Genomic DNA, 16237 nt, shown 5'->3' on the forward strand with positions numbered 1-16237 from the left:
AGACTCATCCACCAGTTTCCACCTTTCTGTAAAGATCGTACTATACTCCAAGTAAATGTTTATATTTATACAGTTTGCTTCCAAAACCCACTTTCTCCCACTACCAAGGCTCGCGGGCAGGCGTGGAGGCAACAAAGCGGAGGCGGCCCTGGAGTCAAGCGGACCTGGGTGCTGTTCCCAGCTTGCCAATTCGCAGCTGAGTGAACTTGAACCAGGGTTTCACTGCTCCTCAACTAGAAAATGGAAATAACAAATCCCACTTCAGAGGTTTCTTTGCAAAGATCAAATGAAGAAGGATATAAAGGACCAGCACAGTGTCTGGCATGAGGCAGGCTCTCCATCACTGCTGACTGTCACTGGGCAGGGAGTGACAGCCACTCACCTGGCCACCTCCCCTGCCAGATGGCAGCCAAGACATGGGACAAAGGGTCTTTGGGGGGACAAAGGATGCCACCAAGTCCTCACACAAAAGCTTGTGGTACAGAGGAACGGCAGTGGTGTGTGTGGGCAGGTATTGCGTATTCTCCAAGTTTTTTGAAAGTTAGCTGAGGCTGTCCTCAGCTGCAGGCCAGCCTCAGCTCCACCCTCATGTCTTCATTTACTTGGTAAATCCTTTTCAGAGTGGCCATGATTTGCCCAATTTCCAATTCTGGGTCAGACTTTCCCACCCAGTGATGGCCCAGCTGCTCAAAGCAGGCCCCCCCCACCCCAGAGTCGCCATTACCCCAGCATTCCTCGGGAGGGCCCAGCCCTAGTATCAGCAGGACCAGGGCAAGAGCACGAGTGGAGGCCCTTAGGCTCATCCTCCTCTTCCCAGCTCCAACCTACACCCACAGGGGCCTGGCATCTGGATACCTTGGCCTGGAAGTGCAACTTCTGGCCATGCCCAGCCACCAACAGTTATGTCTTCACTACTCTCTGTTAAGTTCAGCCTAAACTAGAGCATTAGCTGTCTGCCTGCGCACTCTGAAATGCGCCGTGAGATGAAGACAGCGAGGTGTGCGATGATGTTAATTCTACCACTGTGTGCTTCTTGCGTTCTGAGTCACAAGAATGTATTACCTACTAAATGTAAAATCAAACTTAAATTTTAAACGGATGACTAAATATCAGCAACGCAGGCGAATGTTCTGATGAAATATTTTGAGCAAAAAAGCAGGTACAGAACTACATAATTTCCATTTATACAAAATATCCACAACAGACAAATCCATAGAGACAGAAGGTAGATTGGTGGTGCTCATGAGTGCACAGAATGAGCAATTAATGGGGACAGCGTTTCCCTTTGGGGTGATGAAAATGTTTTGAATTAGACAGTGGTATGGTGTTGTGACATGGGGACTGTACTAAAGGCCATGGAAGTGTACCCTTTAAATGGCTGAAATGAATTGCAAGGGGTGTGAATTCTACCACAATTAAAAAATACAAACTGATGGCATTTAGCTGACACCTGAAAAGGGCTAGGCTGGGGTTTGGAACATTCACCTATACAGAACTCTGCTTTGTCAGTCTCTCAACTGCTGTCAGCCTGCTGCGCACGGATGCCCCGCAGCAGCAGCTCTGGTAGAGGCTTAGAATGAGGAGCAAGGCCGGGCGGAGCTCGGAGGACAGCTGCGCCCAGGTGCCTCTCCCTGCACCCTCAGCCTCTGCCAGCCTATCATGTAGGACTGGCAAGAGGAAAACAAGCATCGGCGGCCTTAAAAAAAAAAAAGACATACATTCTTAATTATTCGTAGAAAAAGGGCCTGAGGAGAAAGACACAAGCGCCTTAACAGAGAATGTCTAAGGGTTACAGTAACACAGGAGGTGGTTCCTGTAATTTTCCAAAAGTTTGGCTTTTCACATTATTTTTATAATTAAAAATACATTTTATAGTCTTAAAAGAAGGGGGAGGGGCAACTCAAAATGTCTATAAAACAGGGGAGAAGCTGAACACATTATGCTGTGCCACACGACGCAACGCACCCTTGTTCACCATCAACCAGGAGAGTGCAGATCATTATTCTGTGGATGGCTGTCCTTGATGTATTGTTAAGTGGGAAAAGCAGGTTATAATATGGATGACACAATCTGTTATAGTTAAAAAGGCAGGTGTAGAAGGATTTCCATGAATGTGTTAAGAGCTCTTCTGGGGTTGAGCAATCATGAGTTTTGTTTGTTTCCTTCTTCTGATAATTCCTACTTCTAACCCCCAACCCTTTGTTGTATACAACGAACATGTAATGCTTGTAGGGAGAAAATAAACATAATATTCTATGTTTAGGAATGGTGTGTGGAGATGCAGATAGAATTTGAAGGCTCCAGTGAGGATAATAAGCTAATAATATTCTTAGCTTAGAACAGCTTAGCTCCAGTGGAACTCCATCTCATAAAAGATAATCTAAATAAGAGAATGAACTGCTCCATCTCCCTACCCCTCGCCAGCTCTGGGCCACACTGACAGACTAGCTCTGCCTGGGCTCCTCTGTGCCTTTGCCTAGAAGGCCCTGCCCTAATCCTTCCCAACTCCTACTTATCCTTTAAGACACAATGTATACAGTTCCTCTTCGGAGTACCTTTCCCTGCCCCGCGATTGGTGAGCTTATTTGTCACTGTCTTTAATATAGCACATGCCTCAGTCCAGGCACTGGACTCGATGTGGCTTCATTGCTGGTGTGAGGCCTGGGTTTAGCGGTTTCGGGGAGCCGTCTGTATCTCTTTGCGATCAGTACGACACAAGACACTTGGTACATGGTGTTTTTACTGGCTTCTGGGGCTATCAGTCCCAAGTGCCCTGCCAGCACAAGGTTGGCAGAAGTGGCCTGAGAAGGCCTTTGAGGGCTCCCCTACCTACCTGAGAGGGTCTGACATCAGTGAAAAGCCAACTCCTGTCCATTCTCAAGGGGCAAAGAAGACCTGTCCTCTGTCTAAAGACGGTGGGTTTGAAGACTTGCTGAAGCAAAGGACCAGAGGTGCCCCCACGGTCCAGTGAGTGTGGGCTGCTTTACCCTCCACCTACGGTGATGTGCCAGCCTGGGCGGGGCAGGCACTGTGCCAACATCAGGGATGAGACTGAGGCAGCTTCTACCTTCCAAGGGCCGAGCATGTGGTTGGGGAAAGACAGGCTCCATGGGGAATCAGGGAAGGGTGGGAGAGGCTGCACAAAAGGAGCAGAGATGCGTTCAAATCCTGGTTCTGCCACCAAATGGGCCTGTGACTGGACAAGTTGTGGCCTCTCAAGACCTGGCCTTCTCTTACTGAAAACACTACACCATGGCTTCCTTGCCTTCCCCTTGCATAGCACCCGGACCCTGCTAACTCTTAGGGAAAAAGAGGGTGTTTCCTAGAACAGTTTGGGTCACTCTGTGAGTTCAAAGATGCCCAGTGGCACAAGGTGGCATGTGCTAAGACCAAATGGAAGGATCAGACACTCCTGTCACAGGGAGCAGGCACTGTTGCTGAAGAAACTAGGAAAGGCCTCTCAGAAGAGCTGGTTCTATTCTCAGGGACAGAAAACAGCTTCCCAGAGAGAATGCCATGGAAACTAGCAGCCAAGGGACTCCTGGATGAGGCCTGTGCAGCTGGTGGGGAGCCCAACGCTGGCTGCCTAGGGGTACGTGAGGGAGGAGGGCCTCCCAGTCAGGCGGGCAGAAGTCCTGGCTGGAGGCTCTGGGAGAGGACAGGTACGCCCCAGGCAGGTCTGGCTGCCAATGTCAGAGGGCGGGCAAGATGTCCTCAACCGCCCTGCCGCGGGAGGAAGGGGTCTCCCAAGAGCACGTCAGAAGGCCAGCACCGGTGCCTTCGTGAGCTTTAGCCCCTGGGGAAGGAGAAACACTCGCACCCTCTCCCCTTGGCTCTGGGTGGCATCCACAAGTCCTGGGCAGACCAAGGTCTGGGAGAGCAGAGAAACCGGAGGAGATGGAGCAGGCCCTGATGCGTCTTCCTGATGTCCCTGCTGAGAGCAGCACGACCTGCTTCTCACTGCAAAGTCCACCTGCTCGGCCCAAGGGGGCCCACCCCAGAGTACTCTCAGCCGGCCTTCCCCAGCTGACAGGAATTTACACACGGAACCTGGTGTTCCACAGACAGAGGAGCTGGGGATGACAGACTTCCTGGTTTCTGGTCCAAACCCCTTCCTTCGAGCAGGTTAATGCAGCCTGCAAACCAGGGCCAAAGGGGCCAGAGGTGCGCACATCCAGGTAAGCCTTGGGGACCACCCCTGACCCTAATGGTCAGCTCTAAACAGCACCCTCTTCATGCCTCCAGGGGGCCCCTGCCTGCGAAGATGTTCCATCCACACTTAGGTTGGGTGCCACGTGGCCCCTTGGCTGAGGGGCATTCACACAATCTGCCACCAGAGACACTGTCTGGAACTGACCTTCTCAGGGGCGCCTCGTCCCTCGGAGATGAGTACGCGCATCCCATAGTTTCTCACTCCCAATGCCAAGGTTCAAGGGAAAAGGCAGGTTACAGCTCATTCCTGGAAACAGGCAGGGAGCCAGCAGCTAGGAAGTTGGGCTGTGTCCATCCTCTCTGCAGAGCTGGTGGGCTGTGGGCTCTGAAAGTGCTCCTGACACCCCAGGCCTCTTGGAACCTCTGCTGAGCCCCTGCCTGCCTGCGTCCCATAAGCCAGCAAGCGCAGCAACATCTGGCACTTCGGCAGGGAGGAATCAGGGCCCAGGGCTGAGGCCTCCCGTGATCCCCTGCGTTTGGGCACACCCCCCCACCCCCTCCTTCTGTATGGACCCAGGGAAGGAGAAAACCTTTCCAACCCCGACTCGGGTCTCCTTGGCAACTGTTTATATCAGAGCCCATTCTCCCCACATCCTCCCCCTTTCCCATTAAAGAAAAAGAAAAGGAAGTCAGTAGCTGAATGAAGCACTTCTAGACCCCAGAAGGCAGCGTGTGCAGGTTGCCATGTAGGGCCGCTTCTCCATAAAGGAAGCCACAATGATCCCTCTGCCAGGGTGCCTCAGGATCCTATCAGATTAGATCTGGGTCCCATCTTCCTCCCCAAAGAGGACCTGTGGGCAGCAGAGCCTAAGACACTGAACCCACATCACCTGGGAACACAGTGCGTGCTGTGGAAAGGGCACATCTTGTCCTCCTGTCGTGTGGCAGGGCCCCTGGAAAGGTGGGCCCTGCGTTTGCTGCTGAGATGTCTCCTCTTGGGAACCCTGCCTGCAAAGGCGCCTGAGTACTAACAGCCATGAGGAGAGGCAGCGGCTGGCCCAGGCTTGGAGCCCAGGGCCGTGCGGCTCTGAAACACAGTCCAAAAGGTTCCAATTAGGGCCTTCCTCTCCTAGACTGGGAGCAGAAGTCTCTCTGGATGAGGTTTCAGAAGTCAAACTGCAGTTGGCCATATGGGAAAGACGAAAGGGGGGAGGACAAATCGCTGACTCACTTTGTTTCCAGCCCCCTGGAACACTCAGGAGGATTTCTGAAAACTTCAACTCAAATTTAATTTTTTGCACAGTGGAACTGATTTCCTCTGGGACTTTCCACCGCCCTTGGTGACACATGGGGCAGCTGCTTTTCAACAGTTCCCTTCCAGAGCCTGTGTGTGGTGACAAGTTCTCCAACGCCCAGGGTACATGCATCATGATCAGAGGGGAGAAGCACTGAGCTACAGTATGAGATGGTGGCAGAGCTGTGGGCCAGGCTGGGCAGAACAGGACGATCTTGGCCTTGAGGCTCCCACCACAGGGGTGGGGGCTGGGTGGTGGGTGGCGGGTGGGGAGGGAAGAAGGCTCCATGAGGCCAGCCTGCACTGCTCTATGGGCAAAGCTGTCCCATCCCCGCGGCAGAAAGCTAACAGTTTGGAAAAGCTGCCTTTGGTGAAAACAAAATGGTTCTCTGGAGCTTAAATAAAAAACAGCAGCTCTCTCCACCGATGGCACAAGAACAGGAAGCCAGCTGGGGCAGGATGCAGCGAGGCCCCCACTTCCCATGACAGCTGGCTTTTGGCAGCTGGGAACTTAAAGCAGGTGTGGGAGGCCATGGGTCAAAGACAAAATAGGGAATGGGGACGACTAGTTACTGCGTGCGTGCTGTATGCCAGTTAGTATTCAAGGGGCTTTATATTTTATTTCATTTAATCCTCCCCATTCTGTGTACTGGGTAAGGATTTCTAGCCCCATTTGACAGTTAGGGAGACTGAGGCTCAAGTGGAGCAGGCACTCACCTCCCCTGGCCGCCCACTGGCCAAGGCACAGCTCACAGAAGCCCCTGGACAGGTCTGGATGGCACACATCACAGCCCTTCCTGGAAGTTCTGGGTGCCTACCCTTTAGGGTGCTCTGCGGTTCAAGTGGGCTGCTGTTTCCTTATGGGCCCGCTATCTGCACGGCCTCTGGCACATATTCACCACCACACACAGCAGGACTCCGCAGCGTGCCCTCGCCCGGGCTGCTGCCCTCCCAGCACCTAGGGCAGCTTTCTGGCCTCTCCCTGGAGCCCTACAGTCCATCAAGCAGTGACTCAGTGTCAGGCAGGATGAGAGCCATCGTGCAGACAGCCCAGGGAGAGGCTGAAGGCCAAGGAATTGCTCAGGGCTATGTGCCAGTCAGTGACAGAGAGAAAGTCACATCCTCTGACCCTAGGATGACGTGGCTCTTGTGACAGACAAAGTGGCTCTGCCACTGCCTGCAAACAAAGGGGAAAAGGAAGTGGGGCAGAAGGAAGGGCAAAGACAGGGCTGAGGTGGGGTTTAGGAGGCAGGAGGCAAAAGTATGGAAAGAGAACCCCAGGGCTGAAATCCTGCTATCAGCTTATGGACTCTCAACCTTGGGTAAGTCATTCACCGCTCCTCAAATTAGCTTTGTCATTTGTAAAACAGGGATCTGAGAATCATGTTCTAGAGGGCTCTGGCAGGGAGTCCCTTCTGAACTGTGGGCACCTCCTGCTTCTGTACCCTCTCTATCTGCACTGCCGGCCCTGGCCTATCCCACTTCCTCCCCACCCCCGCCCGCGCCCATTCCCATCACCGTCACTGCCTCCGGACCTTCCTCCAATCCATTCCAAACTGCTCTTCAAGGCTGCTCTCAGGACCCTGCCCTGGTTCAAAGTCCTTCCTGTGGCTCAGATAAAACCAACCCAGAGGAAGGCCAGAGGCCCTGGGTAATCCATCTCTCCAGACTCTTCTGTCCCAGCTCCCTGCATGACCCCCAACTCCCTGGGTGACTCCCAATTCTCTCAGTGGCCTAGACCTGGGATCTACCAGGACATGCCTTGCCCAGAGCAAGCTCTGCCTGTCCCTGCCCTGAGCTTCTGTACCACAACCCTTTCCCAGCTTTCTACTCAGCCTCCCAGACTCAGTTCGGGGTCAGTTAAATCCCAACACATCCACCATTGGAGGGCTGTCCCTCCTGCACATTCCCACAACCCCTGGGAATAGGGTGCCACCCTCAACACTCCCAAATGCATGTGAGCCCTTAGGTCACTGCTGTCCTTGTGCCCTGATGCCTGGCAGAGATGGAGCCAGAGCCCCAGTGCTCAGCTCCACGTTGCTTTCCCAGACAGGCCCCCTGGGAAGGTGCAGGTGCTAGCCAGAATGGCAAAACCACTCAGTCTCATCAGGAGACAGGACAGAAGGAGAAGCAGGTGACATCCCTCAGCCGGCAGCCGGCAGCCCCAGGCCTGCGCTTGCAGAGGGGGCGTGCACATCCTGAGCCCACCTTCCGGCTGCTTCCATGGGTGGTGGGAGGCTGCTGCCCCCCTCCAGTCCAAGCACCCATGTCTCCTGTGTGCTTTTCTCTTTGTAAAACTCACTTGAGCTTCTATTTTCACATTCGGCAGAGCTGGGGACCTCTCTAGAGACAGTGACCCCGAACTGCACGAGGGGGATGTCTAGCTCACTTTCCATCTGGCGGCACTCAATAGAGAAAGATGGATGGAAGTGACGCCAGCAGCCTTTGACTCTGGGCTTTCCTGTTCCCTTCGGTTGGAAGCAAGCTCCTGAATAAAGGTCGCTCCAGCAATGAGCTCTTTTGTGGTTTTTCAGAAGCCACCCCCAGAGGGATGCAATCAGCAAAATCCAAACTATGGGAAACTGTGAAATAAATGACCTGGTTTCTTCAGCAAAAATGCTGCAAGGAAGAAACAGGGCTGGAAGGGGAACTCTGAAGTAAGAAACTCCACTTTATGCTAAGGAAACCAGGCTCAAAAGGCTGCAGCTACCTACTTCCTTTTGCATGGCATTCTGGAAAAGGCAAAACTACAGACAGGACTAAGATGAGTGGCTACAGGTGAGGGCTGGGGGTTCCTGACTGAAAAGGGACATGGGGGGATCTTTTTGGGGAGACAGAATGTTCTATAACTTGAGTGTAATACAGGTTACACTGCATACCTCTGTCAGACTCATCAAACTGTACACTTAAAAAAGGTGAATTTTGCTGCATGTATATTATACCTCAATATACCTGACCCCTCATTGAAAGAGAAAAACTATATGACTTACTAATCAGTAGCAATTTATGGGTCTGGTTTAGACCCTGAATTTAAAAAAAATGTTTAAAAAAATTTATCACTTGATCAGGGAACTATGAACAAGTGCTCTTGACTGAGTGTGTGGCGATCCTAAAGCTTACTACTGACCTTCAGGAGTGTGAGGATGAACCCTAAAAAGGGGAGTCCTTCAATTCTAGATGATTGGAGTGTTTTCATTTCTGTAGATAATTTCATAGGAAATATTTCCAATTTCCTATGAACCACATGATTTCTTCATTCATAATTCATATGAAGTATGATTTATTAAGAAATTATATGATTGCTCTAAGTAATACAGGAGCAGCAGGGAGGGGGGAAGGAAACAAGTTGGCTGCAGAGGACCATGGCTAGCACGGGGGATGGGTGCATTCACTCTTCTATGCACTGGTATTTATTTGAAATGTGACATTATAAAAAGCTTTGTTTTTCTTTAAAGCAACGCTTAGGTGCCCCAACTGAAGCCGAGGTGCAGGGGGCCACTACAGGGCTGTGGCCGTGAGCAGAGCAGAGGAACAGCAGCCTGGGCTGGCTGCGGCTCGGAGGCTGTGGTGCATGCCCACATGCGTGGGAAGGTGGCCTTACTCAGCTCCAGCCTTTGCTGGCAGGCATCACTTGGGCTTTCTTTAGCCAAATCCTCTGTTGTTGTTTTTTTCAAAAGAAGCTATAAGTCTGGGTTTTATGTGAAACTTCCGCCTTTTCAACGTTCTAATTTAAAAATGTCAAAATACCCTTTAAGCCAAACCCAGCCTGTGAGCCAGTTTTCCTGGGAGGCAGCTGTGTGAACAGACTTAGCATTTACTAATTCAACAGCTGTTCTCTGGGAATCTGCACTCTGATCAGCCCTGCACTAAGCTAGGGACCCAGATGGGAAAGGGACACTATCACTGCAGTATGGGAGGCAGAGATATAAACAGATTCACACCAATGAGGGGCGCTCCACACAAAATGTGGTATTGCATACATGAGCCAAGCTGGGTCACAGAGGGGCCCCCAGAGCTTCAGACTCCTACGGGAACCACCATTCTCTTCCCTGCGTCCCTGCTTTCATCAGAAGTTGCCCTGGTGTGGAATGCTCTGTGCACAGGTATGAGCTGTGTCAAGGCTGAGGACTGAGTGGGAATAGACAGGAAAGAGTCAACTTTTAGAATAATAATTATTATTTTTATTATTTATAATTATTATTATGAGAATGTGTTCTTTATAACTGTTCATCTTTATCAACTCTTTAATTGTTCCTGCAAACAGTTCAAAAGACCTCCCCTGGGGCATGAAACCACGGTCCTGGAATAGAAGGCTCAATATTCTAAGATGCCAATTAACTTGTACATTTGCTCCAATCCCAACTAAACTCCCAGCAGGCTTTTTTTTTTTCTAATTGACAGGCTGATTCTAGAAGTTACATGGCAATGTCGAGAGCTCAAAAAAGCCAAGAGAATCTTAGAACAAAGCCGGAGGACTTACCCTACCAGATATCAAGACAAGAGTAACTATAAAATTATAGAAAATAGAACAGTGTCGTATTGGTGAAAGGGTAGAAAACAGACCAATAGAACAGAACAAAGAATTTAGAAATCAACCCCCACATGGACGGTCACCTGATTTACATCAACAGTGACAGCCAAGTACAGGGGTAAAAGAAGAACCTCCCGTGGCTGGTGCTGGGTCAGGTAGATACCCAAAAGAGAAAGTGAAGTTTGAAGTGCCACACACCTTTGCCAATGCCAAGACAATTTCAGGGGGATGGAAGACCCAAGGTTAAGATCTACAGCAGTGAGGTGTGTACAATAAAACATAGAAGAACATCTTTGTGACCTTCAGATAAATAAAGATTTTGCACAGTGGACTCAGAGACATTGATTATGAAAGGGGAAGTAAGGTCAACGAAAAGGTGAACAAATTAGCCTAATTTAACAAGTTGGACTGACAGTATCTCTTGATGATTGAGAACTTCTGATGATCAATAGACACTATTAATAGAGTACAAAGGCAAGTTACGGAAAGGACATATTTCCAATTCATTTATCTAACAAAGGGCATGTATCTAGAATGTAAAGAACCCTGAATAATCAACAAGGTGGCTTACAGCCCAGTAGAAAAAAAATGGGCAAAGTCTTGAACAGACAGACCTTCACAAAAGATAATCTAAATGCCAACAAGAATATGAAAAGGTCACTGCCATCAGAGAAATGCAAATTAAAATAGGACACCACCACATACCCATCAGAATAGCCAAAATTAAAAAATTGACAAAAGTAAGCATTAGTAAGGATGGGAACAGGGTGGGCGTGGGACCGTATGCTGATACAGAGCAGAGGGAGCACAAACCTTCCTGGCGACACACATACACCTAGCAGACGTATGTCCACATGGGAACCCAACTGCATACTATAATATTCATTGCAGCACTCTGTGAGAGCACTCCAGATTGGAACAATTTAAGTGTCCACATCACTGGGATGAACAAATCGTGGCCTCGTCACACAATGGGCCACTGCAGGACTGAGAGCCGAAGAACCCACCTCCACACACGTGGATGCACCTGAGTGCACGCCCTGCGACCCAGAATATGGGTCATCTGTGTCACACTCATCTGTGCCAGGAGATGTGAGCCATCTGCATCACACTTATCTGTGTGTCACGAGAAGTCAGGAAAGCAGTGAGCTGGGGGTGGTGTGAATGCGGGAGTCAGAGGCTCTGTTTCTTGACATGGATGCTCATGTTCATTTTGTGACAAATAATCAAACTGGGCCCTAGGATCTGTGTACTTTTATGTGTGTGTGCCACATACTTCAGGAAAAAGTTTACAAACAAAAACAGGTGGCCTCCTGGAGCTCGTCTCCCTCTAAGCCCTCCGGTCCCGCATCTCTCCGGCTAGCCTGAGGACCATGGCCCAGAGGCAGGAGCTGGCAGAGGCCTCACCCTGTCTTCTGCCTTAGAAACAACTGTCTTCCTTCTCATAGTCTTGACCTCTCTTTTCCCTAGTTACCCCCGACTGCCACCGCTTGCAAGGGGTCCAAATCTCTTTAATTCAGGTTGTGCTCCACCCCTCACCCTGCCCAGGTATTCCAAGGAAATCCTCAAACTCCCCATTGGAAAATGCTTCTCCTTCCCATACCTGTTCCTGAGCCTGCACACCTTGCTCAGCACCACCTGCAGCTGTCCCGCACAGTTCTCCACGCCTGACCTAGCCCTCGCGCCCCATCAACCATGCCTTCATAGTACTCGCCCCTCGGGTCTCTCTTCTAGGCTGGATCCTCTCTCGGAACCACCTGCTGAGCTGCCCCCTTGCCTGTCTCCTGTCTGCCCACTGCCCTTCACCCTCCACCTAGCTTACACGCAGCCCACGTGGGGCCCTTCTGAAACTGGGTCCAATTACTTCACTCATTTCCAGACACCCTCCAATCGGGATTCAACCTGCCGCCCCACAGCATCCTAAACATAGACCCTCACAATCCCACCAAACTAACACTGCCACCGCCACATGTCACATGACCTTCTCCCTTTGGGCCTCAAGTTGGCCACTGCAGCTGCCAAAAAGCCCCTCCACTTACAGACTTGCCCTGGACGTTGCTTGCTTGCTACAGCCTTTCCCCAAGTCTGAGGCAGAGTCGGCCCCGCCTCCTGGGTCCCCCTGCTTTCTTCACTGCTCCCCTGTTCACATGGCTGCCTTTCCCATGACTGGAAGGCAATGGCTCCACTTTACTGATGTGGCTTGGCACAAAGTATTATGTAGATGTTTGCCTGACTCAGTGTACCCCAGGATGCTAACCAGGATTTTCAACATCACTCTCACGTCCATGCCACCCCAAGCGCCCAAGGAACCTCCATGGGCTTTGCCTGCTTCCCTGTCAACATTCCAGCCCTGAAGTGTTGCTCCTGAGCTGGAACTCTGTCCAGGAGGAGTCAGGGCAAAGCCTACTCTGCTTGGGGTATCAGACCCTCACCCATCACGGCTCACGAGGGCAAAGACTGCCTGAAGCGCCTTCCTGGATGGGTGCTGGTCTGGGCCCTGAGAGCAGGCTCCAGGCTAAGGAAGGGCCCACGGGTGGTGTCATTAGTTATTTGTGGGCTGTGGCAACAGGAGCATCCAGGCTCCTGAAGGTCTGAAAGTCAAATCTGGACAGGGGGTGAGGGCCCCAGAGGCTCCTTCTGAATCCCCTGCATTCACAAGTGGAGGTCAGCCGGGAGGGACTGCAGATATAAGGCCTGTGCCTCTATGCCGTTCTCTGCTTGCTGGTTAGACATGGTTTGTCCCACTGGCTTGTTTTTTTAAAAAACTATCCATGCCCAAAGGTTTGGACACAGCATCCTAGGTGGCTGAGGCCTTAAAAGACCTAACACAGCAACTAGAAGTCATCCGCCGTGATGGTGAGAATTCCTGACACAGCCCCAGGCCATGTATAAGCCCTATCACTCCCCACTGACCTGGTGGGTGAGGCAAGCTCTATGCTGTGGCAGAAATCACTGGTGCACACTGAAAACATATGTGGTCAGGGAGACTGATGCAGGATTTACAGGAAGGTCCAGGCTGGTGGCCCAGTTATGTCAGCTAAAGGACTTCGCTACGTCTCACTTTTCTCACCTTTGAAATGGGGAGATTAGCAGTATCTTAAGAGAATGAAGGCAGCCTGGTAAAGCAGGGAAGACACAGGTTGTAGAGTTTGTAGACTTGGGTTCAAAAGCCGGTTCTGCTACTTAAGATGTGAGGGGGCCATTGGCAAACTCCTCAGTTACTAGCACCTCGGTTTCCTCATTTACGAAATGGGGTTATAATGCCTGCCTTGAAGGGCTCTTGTCAGCCTGGAGATGCTATTAGTAATAAGGATAAAAATAATCATACATACCATTTAAGGTAAACACATACCATGCACCAGGACCTGGGCAAAAGCTCTGTGATGGATTATGTCATTTAATTTTTATAACCTGATGACATGAGAGCTATTATTATCTCTAGCTGACAGGTGAGGACAAGGACTTTGTTCAAGAGAGTAAGTAATGGCAAGCACTGCACAGCCAGGATACAAACCTTAGTCACCCAATGTTAGGACCAGAACTTGGCCACTGCACTGTGAATGTTGGCCCTGAAGTGGGCCCGCATAAGGCCCCTGGCCACAGCAAGTACTCAACACAGCAGACTGAGGGATGAGAAAGGCATTTGTAGAGTGGTGTAAGTCACTGTACATACAAGGTTAAAATTTTATGATTATGAAGAGGGAACTATGGTTCCAGCATCCTGGCAAAGAGAAATAATTAGAATCTACAAAATACAAGTGCTCCCTGTCTACAGCTTTTATATCAAGTCCTCCTGCAAGGCCAGAGAAGTGACGGGGAGAATGGCGCTCCCATGTTCTCACTCAGGGCAGGAATGGGGTTGGGAGGGGAAAGACAGACACCTCCATTTTACAGATGAGGAAACAGAGCGACTGTGAACTGGGACTTGGGAGACTGGTCCTTGCATCTTGAGAACCATACTTGTTCACCAAAATGCCTTCTAACACTAGGAATGCACCTCCATCAGCTCTGGCTGGAAGGTGCTGGATTCCCGCTCACCCACCCAGCCTCCGGTACTTCCTCTGAAAGCCTCAGGGTGTGGCACAGCCTTTAAGCACCTGCTCAACACCACATCCCCCAGCTCATCTCCCTGATTCCTCCACCAGGAAGAATTCCTTCTCAGAGTTCCCCAAGCCTGTGTTTCTGTTTCTGAGCCAGGCCCTGTAAATTCCCAGCCTCCCGGCCTCTCCCTGATGAGCAATGAGGCTGCCCCAAAGCCAAGCACACAGGGCTGTTGCAAAGAGGCTCTGATTAGATAATGCACATGACTGCATTTCTCAAACCATTTTTTTTATTAAGGTATCATTGGTATATAATCACATGAGCAACACTGTGGTTAATAGATTCCCCCCGAGTCCCCACCACATAACCCATTACAGTCAATGTCCACCAGCGTCATAAGATGCTTTACAAATCATTTTTAAAAAGTGCCTTTCAATGCCTTCCCTTCTCAGCTTCTCTAGTGTACACCTGACCCTGAACAACATGGGTTTGAACTGCGTAGGTCCAGGTATATGCAGATTTTTTTTTCAGTGAATATACTGAAAAACTTTTCAGAGATTTGTGACTGAAAAACATTTTCTTTTCTCTCGCTTACTTTATTATAGGAATACAGTATATTATACATGTAACATATAAACTATGTGTTAACTGGCTACATTTTTGGTAAGGCTATTAGTAGTAGTATTTTGGGGGAAGTCAAAGTTAGATGTGGATTTTCAACAACTCGAGGAGTCAGTGCCTCTAATCCCTGTTGTTCAAGGGTCAGCTGTAAATGCCACCTTGGGATTCTTGGTGTCTCACATAGTGCTCGGTCCGAGATGCTTTCTCACACAGACACTCAGCAGCTACCATGTGCCAGAACAGTGCTAGGTGACATCATAAACATCCCTCACTTGATACTCACAACAGTCCGGTGAGACTGGCCTCAATGGCTCCATTTAGCTATTGAGAAAACTGAGACAGACGGGATTAAGGGTCTGGCCTGGCTGTACCCTGCACTGGACTGCAAGCTTGCTGAGCACGGGGACTTCATTGATTTCATTTGGAGCTATCTGGGACATAGCAGGGCCTCAGTAAAGATTCACTGAGTTTTGTAAAATGTAAAACCAAAGCCTTGTTAGTAGTGTAAGAACTGTATTCCCTGTATCTGCTTTCATGTTGGAAGACTATAACTTTTCCAGGAGAGAGACCTGCTGTTGAAACCACAACAGGAGCAACCTGAATAGTCCCCACTCAACTGGAGAATTCCGGCCTGAATGTGGCCATGTGCACCTGAGACCTGCTCCTTGTGGAATTCAGGGAGCCCCCCAAGGGCAGGGGTGTGTTCTTGGGCTCTCTTAGCACAGATCTGACCTGGGAGACCCCTCAAATTGGCCTCTAGGCTCTGGAGTCTGAGTCTGAGGTAAAATAGTAAACTCAAGAACCTAAGCTCGTTGTAGGAATGACAGGAAACTCTGTCTTGAGGAGACAGTGGTATCCTTACCCAGTCACATCTTCACCACCCTTTGTTAAGTATCTAAAACCACCTCTACTCTTACTTCCTTAATATTTTTCTTTGATTTGCCTTTCTACTTAAACTTTCCTAACAGAAAATTGATGGAAGGTTAAAAAAATCAATATAAGAAGAAAACAGTGTTAGTACAATCAGGCTGGATACTGTCTATGATACTGTGATCTGTAATAAGAAATAAATATTATTAGGTCTTTGCCCTGTTTCTGGCACTCTCCGAAAACTCTTGTAATTTCCTGAGTGATAAGAGTGATAAATTTGTTTTCTGTTATTTACAACTGGACCATTTCAACCACCCTGGAGTTCATGGTAATAAAGTGACTTTTGGAAAACTCCCTAGGGATGGGACTGGTGGCCAAGGGAACCTTGTGATGAGAGGGTTGGACCTTTCAGTCCCAGCCCTGACCTCTGGGGAGTGAATCAATCCCCCAGTGGCCAATGATTCAATCAAGCACACCTATATAATGAGGCTTCCATAAAAACCCCAAAGGATGGGTTTTAGAGAGCTTCAGGTTGGTGAGTACACGGAGGTGCTGCAAGAGTGGCACACCCGGACAGGGCATGGAAGTTCCGCACCCCTTCCCCATACCCTGCCCAGGCATCTCTTCCATCTGGATGTTCCTGAGTTATGTCATTTTATAATAAACCATTAACCTAGTAAGCAAACAGGTTTTCTGAGTTCTCTGAACTGCTCTAGCAAATTAATCAA

The 16237-nt window shown here is 49.8% G+C and overlaps 1 protein-coding gene and 1 long non-coding RNA gene across 2 annotated transcripts in view; one reads left to right on the forward strand and one right to left on the reverse strand.

Moving 5' to 3' along the window:
• POR (cytochrome p450 oxidoreductase) overlaps positions 1-16237 on the reverse strand; it is a 63811-nt gene that overhangs the window by 14189 nt on the left and 33385 nt on the right. The window lies entirely within an intron of this gene.
• LOC118969157 (uncharacterized) lies at positions 5539-11412 on the forward strand. The gene is made up of 3 exons (XR_005057065.2): positions 5539-6768; positions 7776-8224; positions 9848-11412. It is a non-coding gene; the product is annotated as an uncharacterized lncRNA (long non-coding RNA).

Source organism: Manis javanica, chromosome 10 (genome assembly GCF_040802235.1).
Source record: "Manis javanica isolate MJ-LG chromosome 10, MJ_LKY, whole genome shotgun sequence".
In the NCBI taxonomy this organism is placed as follows: Eukaryota; Metazoa; Chordata; class Mammalia; order Pholidota; family Manidae; genus Manis; species Manis javanica.